This window comes from Etheostoma spectabile, chromosome 9 (genome assembly GCF_008692095.1).
Source record: "Etheostoma spectabile isolate EspeVRDwgs_2016 chromosome 9, UIUC_Espe_1.0, whole genome shotgun sequence".
In the NCBI taxonomy this organism is placed as follows: Eukaryota; Metazoa; Chordata; class Actinopteri; order Perciformes; family Percidae; genus Etheostoma; species Etheostoma spectabile.
Window position 1 is genome coordinate 13,290,114 of NC_045741.1, and position 9,964 is coordinate 13,300,077.

The following is a 9,964-nucleotide window of genomic DNA, read 5'->3' on the forward strand; positions in this document are numbered from 1 at the left end:
CACACACACACACACACACACACAAGCCCAGCCCACATTTTATATGTGTCACCAATGAATCAATTTTACAATTTTACAGAGCACAATGGCAAATAACATGAACAGAGCCCCTAGTGGCTGTTCACAAACTTAAAGTTACATCTTACAGTCAGAAGGTGTTAGACAGAATTGGAAGTTTGTCCTGAGGGTAGTTGGTCTAAGTAAAAGAGAATATGCCATAATGTAGCTAAAATAAAAATACTGTATCTCCTAGAGAGTGCCATTCTCCTCTGAAAATGATCATCTGGCAAATATGTTGTGCATGTTGTCATGATGAAGAAGACCACTAGTGAACATGAATGTGCAATGTGTGTTATTTTAATCTGTTTGCTTTTGTTAATGTGGCCACAGAGACACATCACAGGCACTGAATGGGGAGCGCAAGGAACAGCAAGCAATAAAAAAGATGTAGTGCCGTTAACTGAGCCTAATCTGCATAAAATATCTATACTATAATCTTAGTTCACTAACCGACATCAAGTTTGTTGACTGTAGAGCAAAGCTGTGACTTTAAAACAGTTCCATCCATTGTGTCACTTTTGTGTTAAAAACTATTCATGATTTACTCAAATTACACCCAGAAAGGGGAAGATGATCTGAATTAACCAGTCTCCTCCATCTCCTGTGTAAATGGATCAACCTGATGAAATCCTCTTCACACACACATAAGCCTTGTTACTCTGTTCAGAATTATTTTTTTGATGATGTTTTTAGACAGTTTGATAAATACCTATTAATAAATCCAATGCTCTATACCAAAACTGAAAATGAAACAGCCAAAACTTGAAACTGCCAAATTATATTGCTAAGAATGATCTATACCAACATGTGGTCTCTATTGCTACTACAACTTGGAGAATTAGTCTATCTTAGTCCCTTTCTGAAGCTTATAAATGTTAAATCCTTGCTTTACTGTTGCAGGGCAGGAAGTGTTCATGATATTGTCTCACAACATCAAGAAGCTACAAGCAACCGTATGGATGGACAGAAGTAAACCAGTTTTAGGGGCAGAGTTTGGCGTAAATTAATCAGGGAGAAAGTAACCAAAAGTAACTGTCCAAGCCACAATTAAGATCTTGGAACAGCAGTTTGAGTGTTATTTTCCCACCTTGATTGCTTGATAGTAAAACTGGAGACTTGAAATCAAGCCCATATTTGACAAGAGTATATGGAAAACGGTACATTATACTACAGAAACTCTGCTTCCACTCTCAATTACACCCACTGAATATCTCTTTTATGATCCCCAGCACAGCTTTATATCAAGGTTTCATATATTAGGTGTGTGTCTAAGAGTGTGTTGGTAGATAATACTGGGAATTTGTCTTTTCTTTTGACCAATACATCAAGTAACCAATCAGGTAAATGGCTTTAAATCTATCAGATAAACTCTTGTAAAAACTAAGGCTGGGCATTGACTGATGACAGAGAGATTAACTGATTATTAATGAATAAATTCCATAAATAATGCTATTAAATTATGCAACAACCTTTTCTCTACTTAGATCTATTTTACTCTCCCTAGCCTGTCCTTTTAGGTTCCTCCTTTCTCTGTTCCCTTTTTCCTTCTACTCCATGCTTGCCTGCCTTCAAGTGCGCACATGAAAGTGATGGTAGCGCAGAATGTAATTCATAAACTGCCTCTCCTCCCACAAGTCCTGTTAGTAAAACAAGCCTATTCATCAGAGTGACAGTTCCTCATTGGTCGGCATTGCTTCAATACGCAACACAAAGAGCAGATAGACTGAGCACTTCAGAGTCTCGAGAGACACAGTCCTTTAAGGCCCCACTCATAGAATTTTCACTTTTTGCATGGACAGTAGGGATGGAAGAGTATATAAATTTAACCTTGCGTAAAATTATCAACAAAATTATCACGTTTTTTGATATTATCACGGTATTTTGGTGTGTTCAATATGTTCAGAAAGCACTGATAGGCCTACACAAGCGGAAATAGTTTCAAAAAGTGTAACAGTGTTTATTATATTACAAAAATATAGGCACTAGACTTTTAAAACAATTGAAAACTGGCTATTGAAACACTGGCCCGCTGTAGGGTGTCCGGTAAGAACTTGAACCAGAGGTCTCCGACTTTGAGATCCAGGAAGATTTATTTCCAACTTGAAACACAAGTTAACTATGAAGTTGTATTTGACGTTTCATGTGAAGTTGGATGTGGTTCTAAAATATATGCAAACAATAATGCACATTAATAAGCATCTGACTTACTATGAACATTATTTACCAAAACGAAATTCTATAGCCACCAGCATATATCAAGAAACAATACTAAGATTCACATTCATTTCTCTGTAATTATCAACATAAATTTATCATATTGCTCAGTGACACAAACTGAGAATAAGCCACATCTACTGTAGCACACATATCCATAACAGAGCAAACAGTGTAATACACCTTTTATAGCTAAGCACGTGGTTCCACCGGCTAGTCTGTTTACTGGCAATTGCAGCTGTATAGCAATCTTATCAAGGCAATAATATATGTATCTCCAAATAAAAAACTTCCACATCGTAGCAGAACACTTATTGAAGATAACAAGGCAGTAAAACCGATGACAGTTTAGCAAGCTACAGAATAGTTATAACTTACGTTCTGGGCTACCCACATCACTTCAACAAAGAAAAGAAAAAAGTTGAAGAAAAAAGTCAACTGCTACGTTCTGTCCTCTTCTTCTATCTGAGCGCAGTGCGCCTGCGCGGCAACTTCAGGAGTCTCAAATGAAGCTGGGAAGGATTAAACAAGGTTTCCACATCGTAGTAATCCACCGCGATAATAAGGATATTTTAAATAAAAAGGGTAATTGTTACCTTCAACATTTCTACCGTAGTTTACCGTTACACCGGTAATCGCTACATCCCTAATGGACAGTTTGATTTGCTGTAGAGATGAACTTATTCATCAATTCATGGAGTTATTTGTCTGATAAAAAGACCAAATATTTTCTGGTTGAAGCTTCTCAAATTCAAGAGGAAATTAGTTTTTGAGCTTTTTGAATAAGAGAGCACTTTGAGCACTGGTAGGTTATTTGTAACGATATTTGGCATTTTTGTTGACATTTTAGGACTTATTAAAGGATTAATGATTACTATTATTTCTTAATTGCAGTCCTATTTGATTTTGTGTTTTAAAACATAAAGATGCAAACAACAACTGAAAGGTCTTCTGAATTAAGATAAAGCAAAACTCAACTAAATTTACACAAAGATATGATTACTAGTCATTGGGAGAACTACTCTTCTGAGGACATAGGTGTATGTCTTCTACTGGTAAGTCAACCTCTTGTGAGCACTCCAACTTTATGTAAGTGCAATATGTACAAGGAATCCTCAACAAACCTGGGTGCTGCTACTACCAGGGATCCAACCGGGGGGGGGGTAGGAGAACAGATGGATTAAAACAAAACTAGGTGAATGAGGTTATAATAGAGAGAGACATTAGAGGGATGTGGACAGGCTCCAAGCAAGCATTACTTCTCTAGGCACTGCATTCCCAGCAGCCGATCAGATGTCTTCCAGTTACCATGCCAGCTTTATGATTTGCCTACAAATATGGTGTGTTTGCCAGTGAGGAAGACATGTGAGTATATGTATGTGATGTGTGAAAGAGAGGGAACAGACAGAGAGGCGTACAGTAGATTGCAAGTCAGATTATGAGGCTGCTCAGAATGAAAAGTTTCCACATGAGCAGAAAGCACTCCTGCACCAGGCTGTGTGCATGCATGCGTGTGCGTGTGCGTGTGTGTGTACATGTGTACTTGTGTGTGGTCTCGTCCAGATGAGGCTTGACAGAAAGTTGTATCAGTAGCTTGGATGCAGCCTGGTCTTGTCCTCCTTCCATGTGCCCCGAGGGAGCACAGGAAATTACTTTGTTTGTAGAAAAAAAAAAAAATTATGAAAATGGGGACAGAAAATGGAGGAGGGGATGAGAGAAGGAAGAATACAACAGGGTGTCAATTTTGCACACGCTTCAAGAGACACAGAGGTGAAGAGCTTTATGTTAAAATGGATGACATCAGGAACAAATGTTTTATCCTCTCCTCCATCTCTTCTTCTGCCCATTGAGACAGGATCCTAAAAAGCTGGCCCAAATTCCTGTGGATTACATCTGCTTTATTCCCTCCCAAAAATCTAATCTCAGTTCCTTCTGGTTAAGGCAGACCGCTGACTCCACCCCCTCCCCCGTTCACACCCAGATTATAGGTTTGGCCAGCTTTTGGTTGCCAAAGGAATGTCCTGACTGTCCATGGTTCATTAAGACGAGGGCTTATTAAAAACCTCTGAATGCATCTTCTCACAGTCACAGCCCTCATATAAAGAACCACTGACATCATAAAAAAATGGAGCACCGTTTGTCTCGAGGAGGGGGGAGTGAAAGTGACAATGAGGGTGAGAGGCAGAAAGAGAGAGGGGATGTGGAGAAACCACAATGAACCACAAGATCTGGAACCACTTTGAGGGAACAGACTATCAATTCCAGTGTCACTCTAATGGCCAGCAATCTGGTGCTATGTAAAATCATATATGACCTACAAGTTGACTGAGACTTCAAACTGGATCTACCTACCCTCATGTTGTTGGTAGATGGTGTAGGTATGGTATACAGTCAGCTTCTGAGGATATAATTTTAACACGCCCCCAGCTAAGAACATTGGTAATACTGCTGGGTTTCTCTGTTTGCACGCACACACACACGCACACACACACACACACACACACACACACACACACACACACACACACACAAACTGACTAATGTAGGGCTGCAACTAACGATATTTTCATCGTCAATCTGTCATTTGTCTCCATTAGTTTTTTAGTCTATAGAATGTCAGAAAATTGTGAAAATGTCAATCAGTATTTCTCAAAGTCCAAGCAGACATCCTCAAACGTCTTGAGAAAATATTCACATTTAAGAAGCTGGAATCGGGGGGTTTTGACATTTTTTTCTTAAAAGATAACTCAAACTGATTAATTGATTGTCAAAATAGTTGACGATTCATTTAATGGTTGACAACTAACGGATTGATCTTTGCCGCTCTAGACTCATGAACTGTTGCTTTATTGTTATGTTCTTCGGACATTTTTGACAATAGGAACATAAAATATGTTCAATGTTTAAAAAAATCGAATGCTTTCTACTTTTAGTAACAACTGCTTATGACCTGCTCTGTACATTTCTTTATGTCTTAAAATGTTACGGCATGTTTAGTGTTCTTGTTCAACGTCTCTATGTGCTGCTAACATTGTGTACACATGTCTAAGCTTTGTAAAAGGTACTGAAAAAAAGACAGTGGTCTTAGCGACAGCTTGTTATGTAACATGCTGGCTTCTATGACAGCAAAAGAGGCCATTGCAAGAAAATCCTCCAACCACTGCTACACTAATGTAATGCATAATGGAGTGCAGTATGACTATGACAGCCTGCTCCCCTTTCCCTCTCAAGCTCACTGCCATTAAAAAGTATATGAAACACACTTTGTTATTGCTGATGTTTTGGAAGAGTTTAGTATTTAGGTTAATGAAATGAAGCACAAGGCATGCCATTTGAATATTTTATTGAGGAACTAAATAAATTATTATAAGACCAGTTAGCATTGGGGCACCTAAATAAGGAAATTGAGCCAATACGTAAACTTCTCTAACAATTCACTTTAGACAGAATCCTACATACAGAGTAACAAGGACTGGTTTACTAGTATAGGTTCATTGAGCCGGATACCTTTCTTCTGTTACAAAGCAAACCCCATTCTTCTTTTCCTACACTCAACCATGGCCAACCATAGCTTTCGGCGTCCGCTGTAAACAGTGTGGATATACACGCGGATAGCTCAAAATGCGTACAGATAACATGCCACTTGGCATAAGAAAGTTGGCGTGTGTATTTACGTAACGTCATTATGCCTTGTTGAGGATACATACACAGTAAATGCAGATTTTACTCCTAGATGGATATAATAAAGCCAAAGGTTCTAAAGAGATGCAGATGTGGGTTTAAAACACTAGGGGTTTAAAACTTAACATGAACACAAACGCTGCTGATGACAATATCCCATTTTAGATTCCAAATGTTAGCTAATAAAACTATTTGCAGATAGTCTTATGACTTGCCACAGGGTTGGGGGAAGAAAGGACATAACATAACTTTGTGATTCAGGGTAAATGAAGGGCCTTTAGCATGGGTGGAGAAAAGTTTGTCAAACACCATGTATTTATGTTAAATGCCAATCAACTTTAAACAACCCTCAAAGATGACATGAGAATTAAGACAGTAAGGAATTCTTATTCCTGCATCACCCCCACAAGCTATTGATAGTATTTAACATTGTGGTAAAGTGAGGGAAATGACTTCCTTTTCCTTCAATCTCCATTTTTAATTTGGACAAATTGCACTCTAGTCACAGGGGTCTGCCTAGCTCATTGGTTTTGGAAATTATACTAAATGACCAGATATGAATCTCACTCAGTCCCTGAACAATAAGGTCAGTGAGGTAATGAATCTGAAAAAATGTTTTACAGTTGGCAAGAGTGATGAGCCTGTGGTGTAATGAGAATCACTGAAAATCTTCAACACAGTTCACATCTTCCTTCTGTACTATCTGGCAAAGCACAAAAGTGTCAAATAATTTTGGTTTATATGATCGGCTACATGGTGGCTCCAGATTATTTTGGCAATTCTTCAACCGGAGTAAACATTGCTGTGTAAACAGATGTATTTGGAAGGACTTTTGTATCCATCTGTCTTTTCTTGTTTTATAGTCTATTGCTGTCAAAAGACATCACGACACAGCACGGCTATGAGGTGTTTACCCTCAACTGGAGTTATACTGAAAAGCACTGACATTAGGGTGGTTGATCGCACCTCACAATTGAGAGCCACCATTGGGATTTTAAAAGGAATGCCGATGTTGCCTGATTTCTTCTCAAAAAAGGTAATTTTTAGGTAAAAAAAAGAAGGAGCATACAAACAGCTCCTTCTTAACAGTAACAATTGCATGCATTAATTGTTCTTGTATTGTATTGTCCAAGCCTTATTTGCATTGTCCGTATTTGTCTAGCCTAGCTGATGTCTTGTATATATGTCTTTGTCCTTATGTAAACTGTATTGTTATTTTAGTTGTCTAAATTTGTCTAGTCCTTATCGATGTACTGTACAAATGTCAGTTTTGACGTGCTGTAGCTAGGTTTTGTGTTTCTGCAGAACAGGAACCTGCTGAAAACCAGTTCTTGAATTGAGTCAGGCCCGTTTGCATTGTAGTGTGATGTTACTTTTTTGACTTTCCTGTATAATAAATATGAAAAAAGAGATTTGTTATCTCTTTTTCATGCCGTTCATAACACCTATCACACAAGATCGAGTAATTTGATTAAATTTAGTACCCCTCCTACTTCTACTACCTTTGGACGTAATGCCTTCCGCTTTGCAGCAGTACATGACTGGAATACACTACAGAATACCCTGAAACTTACATCTCTGATCCCAATCTCCACCTTTAAGCAAAACCTCCAAAATTACATTGTTGACTCTTGTTCCTGCTGACAATCATGAACCATATTTATACACACATATTTAAGCTCTTATTCTCTTTCTTCGTTGACTGTCTTTTTTTTATTCAGTTGCTTGTTCTATGTGTCATGCGTTTGACTATGTAAAGTTGTACAGTATGTTTATTTCCTTTTAATTCGGTTGCTTGTTCTATGTGTCATGCGTTTGACTATGTAAAGTTGTACAGTATGTTTATTTCCTTTTAATTCGGTTGCTTGTTCTATGTGTCATGTGTTTGACTATGTAAAGTTGTACAGTATGTTCATATCTATTTCTGTAGCCTCTTGGCCAGGTCATGTTTGTAAATGAGAATTGGTTCTCAAACAGTTTACCTGGATAAATAAAGGTTAAATAAAAATAAAAAATAAAAATGAAATTAATTAATTCCGCCTAGTTGTGAAAATTCAAAGTTTTATAATTGATTGGCTAACATGGCCTGGTTGTACAACTCACTTCATGCAGTTGTAACACAGACTAGCTACAGCTAGAACAGCTGAGCTAATTTTGGTTTCATTGACATTGTTCACATTGCTCAGAGAAATATTAAAAACACAAACCTTCATTGCTTCTTTTCTACGTTGTAAACATTGACTTACACTTACCTTATTAATCTCATACAATATAAAGAATAACAATAGTACTTTAGCAGAATTTATGAGTTTTAACCTTGCACAATAACGTTGGTGCACTATTTATATATATTTTAAACTGATGTTTTTACCTTGCTTTTATGATCTTACCTGTAGCACTTTGAAGTTTGTCTTAAATGTAAAGTGCATTACAAATAAAATGTATTATTATTATTATTATTAACTAATATTTCACTAACATTAGCTTGCATACGTGTGGGAACCTGGTAGCTTGTGTTAGCAACGGAATAGTACCAAAATAACGTAAAACTATTATTACACTGAAAGGAACTCTCACGAACGCTAATCTCGCGTTCGGCCACCATAGGAGTGAAAACACGCTCGGAATGGGAGGGGGTAGAAAGTTATATTCAGTTGGTTGTCATACAAATTCACCGCTAAATAGGAGAAATTCCTACACAATGTAGCTTTAAAGACAAAAGTTCCACTGTACTGTCGTTACGCAGATCACGGAGATCTGATTGAGTCTAGACTTTACGGCACCGTAGTTAAGTGAAAGTAGATCCTGTTGCAATTTACTGCCCCTACCAGCGGGCGGCAGCATAGCCATGTAATACGGTCTATTTACAGAGGGCACTTAAATGTATGTCTGATCGTTTCTAAATTAAATGTTAGCCCATAATAGTAAACATCATCAACTGCCAATTCAGGGGACATCACCCGAGTCAGGTGAAGGCTGCACTTACAACTGACATTAAATGTTTTTCCTACCACTCCTTCAATCCGTACTTCCAGGCAGACAGAATTAATTCTTCAACAAATAATCACATAGTAGTCAACCCATTTGCTGTTGTTTATGACGGAGCTTGATTATTATACAAACCCACACAAAATAAAAGTAATTGTGATCATGACAGGTTACCGGAACAGTCTCTCTGAGGATGCAAGCTGCGAAAACAATTACTGCTACAGCAAACTGTAATATTGTATGTCAAAGACCCAAAACACAGGAGCTGTGGTGCGGCAACGATCACAAAGTGCACTCCCCGTTCCCCATAAAAGCAACAGTTTTCAAGAAAAAAATTCCAGAAAAGGAGGCTCCCTCTCAGTCCTCCCCGGGTGGATTTTAACAATTTGCTGAATAATATTGGCCTACAAATTACTCACAGACTAGGAGAATATTAAAAATCCTTTGTGGCCATCTTTCATTATAGACACAGTGTTCAACTGATGCTTCTTTCAGTGTTCCTCAGCAGTGTCTTACAGTGGGACTACACATGACAGGTGCTTTGTGCCGTGTGGTTTAGTTTCACTGATGTGCAGGTTTCTCTCTGTACCTCTAACTCCCATGTCTCCCTGCCTCCCCTTTCTCTCCCCGTCTGCCTCTCTCCCTGCTGATATGGTGAAAATCAATGGCTCCTCTATTCTGTGGAGGGTCTAATGTCTGCTAATGAAATCCTATCTGCTATGAGTCATCTATCTGATAGCTGCTGGGACAACGAAGGACCACCTCTACAGCCTCATTTATGATCACATGCACACACACTCTTATGAGAACTTCAAATGCTTATACATCACTTATATGTCCCTCATTTCATTCATAAAATCATAAATTATGGCCAGCTGTTCCTGTTGTGTGTGTGTGTGTGTGTGTGTGCGCACTGTACTTACATTGCAATTCCTTCACTTAAAGACATTACAATTTTCATATCCTTGCAATTTTTTTTATTTATTTTTTTACACACACACACACACACACACACACACAC

General features: G+C 38.1%; 1 protein-coding gene and 1 long non-coding RNA gene across 7 annotated transcripts in view; one reads left to right on the plus strand and one right to left on the minus strand.

Moving 5' to 3' along the window:
* Positions 1–9,964, minus strand: part of sgip1a (SH3GL interacting endocytic adaptor 1a) — an 81,869-nt gene that overhangs the window by 41,798 nt on the left and 30,107 nt on the right. The window lies entirely within an intron of this gene.
* The window catches only part of LOC116694988 (uncharacterized), a 26,299-nt gene continuing 25,128 nt past the window's right edge, over positions 8,794–9,964 (plus strand). Inside the window, exon 1 of the long non-coding RNA XR_004333327.1 lies at positions 8,794–8,805. This is a non-coding gene — a long non-coding RNA (uncharacterized LOC116694988). The remainder of the gene's footprint in view (positions 8,806–9,964) is intronic.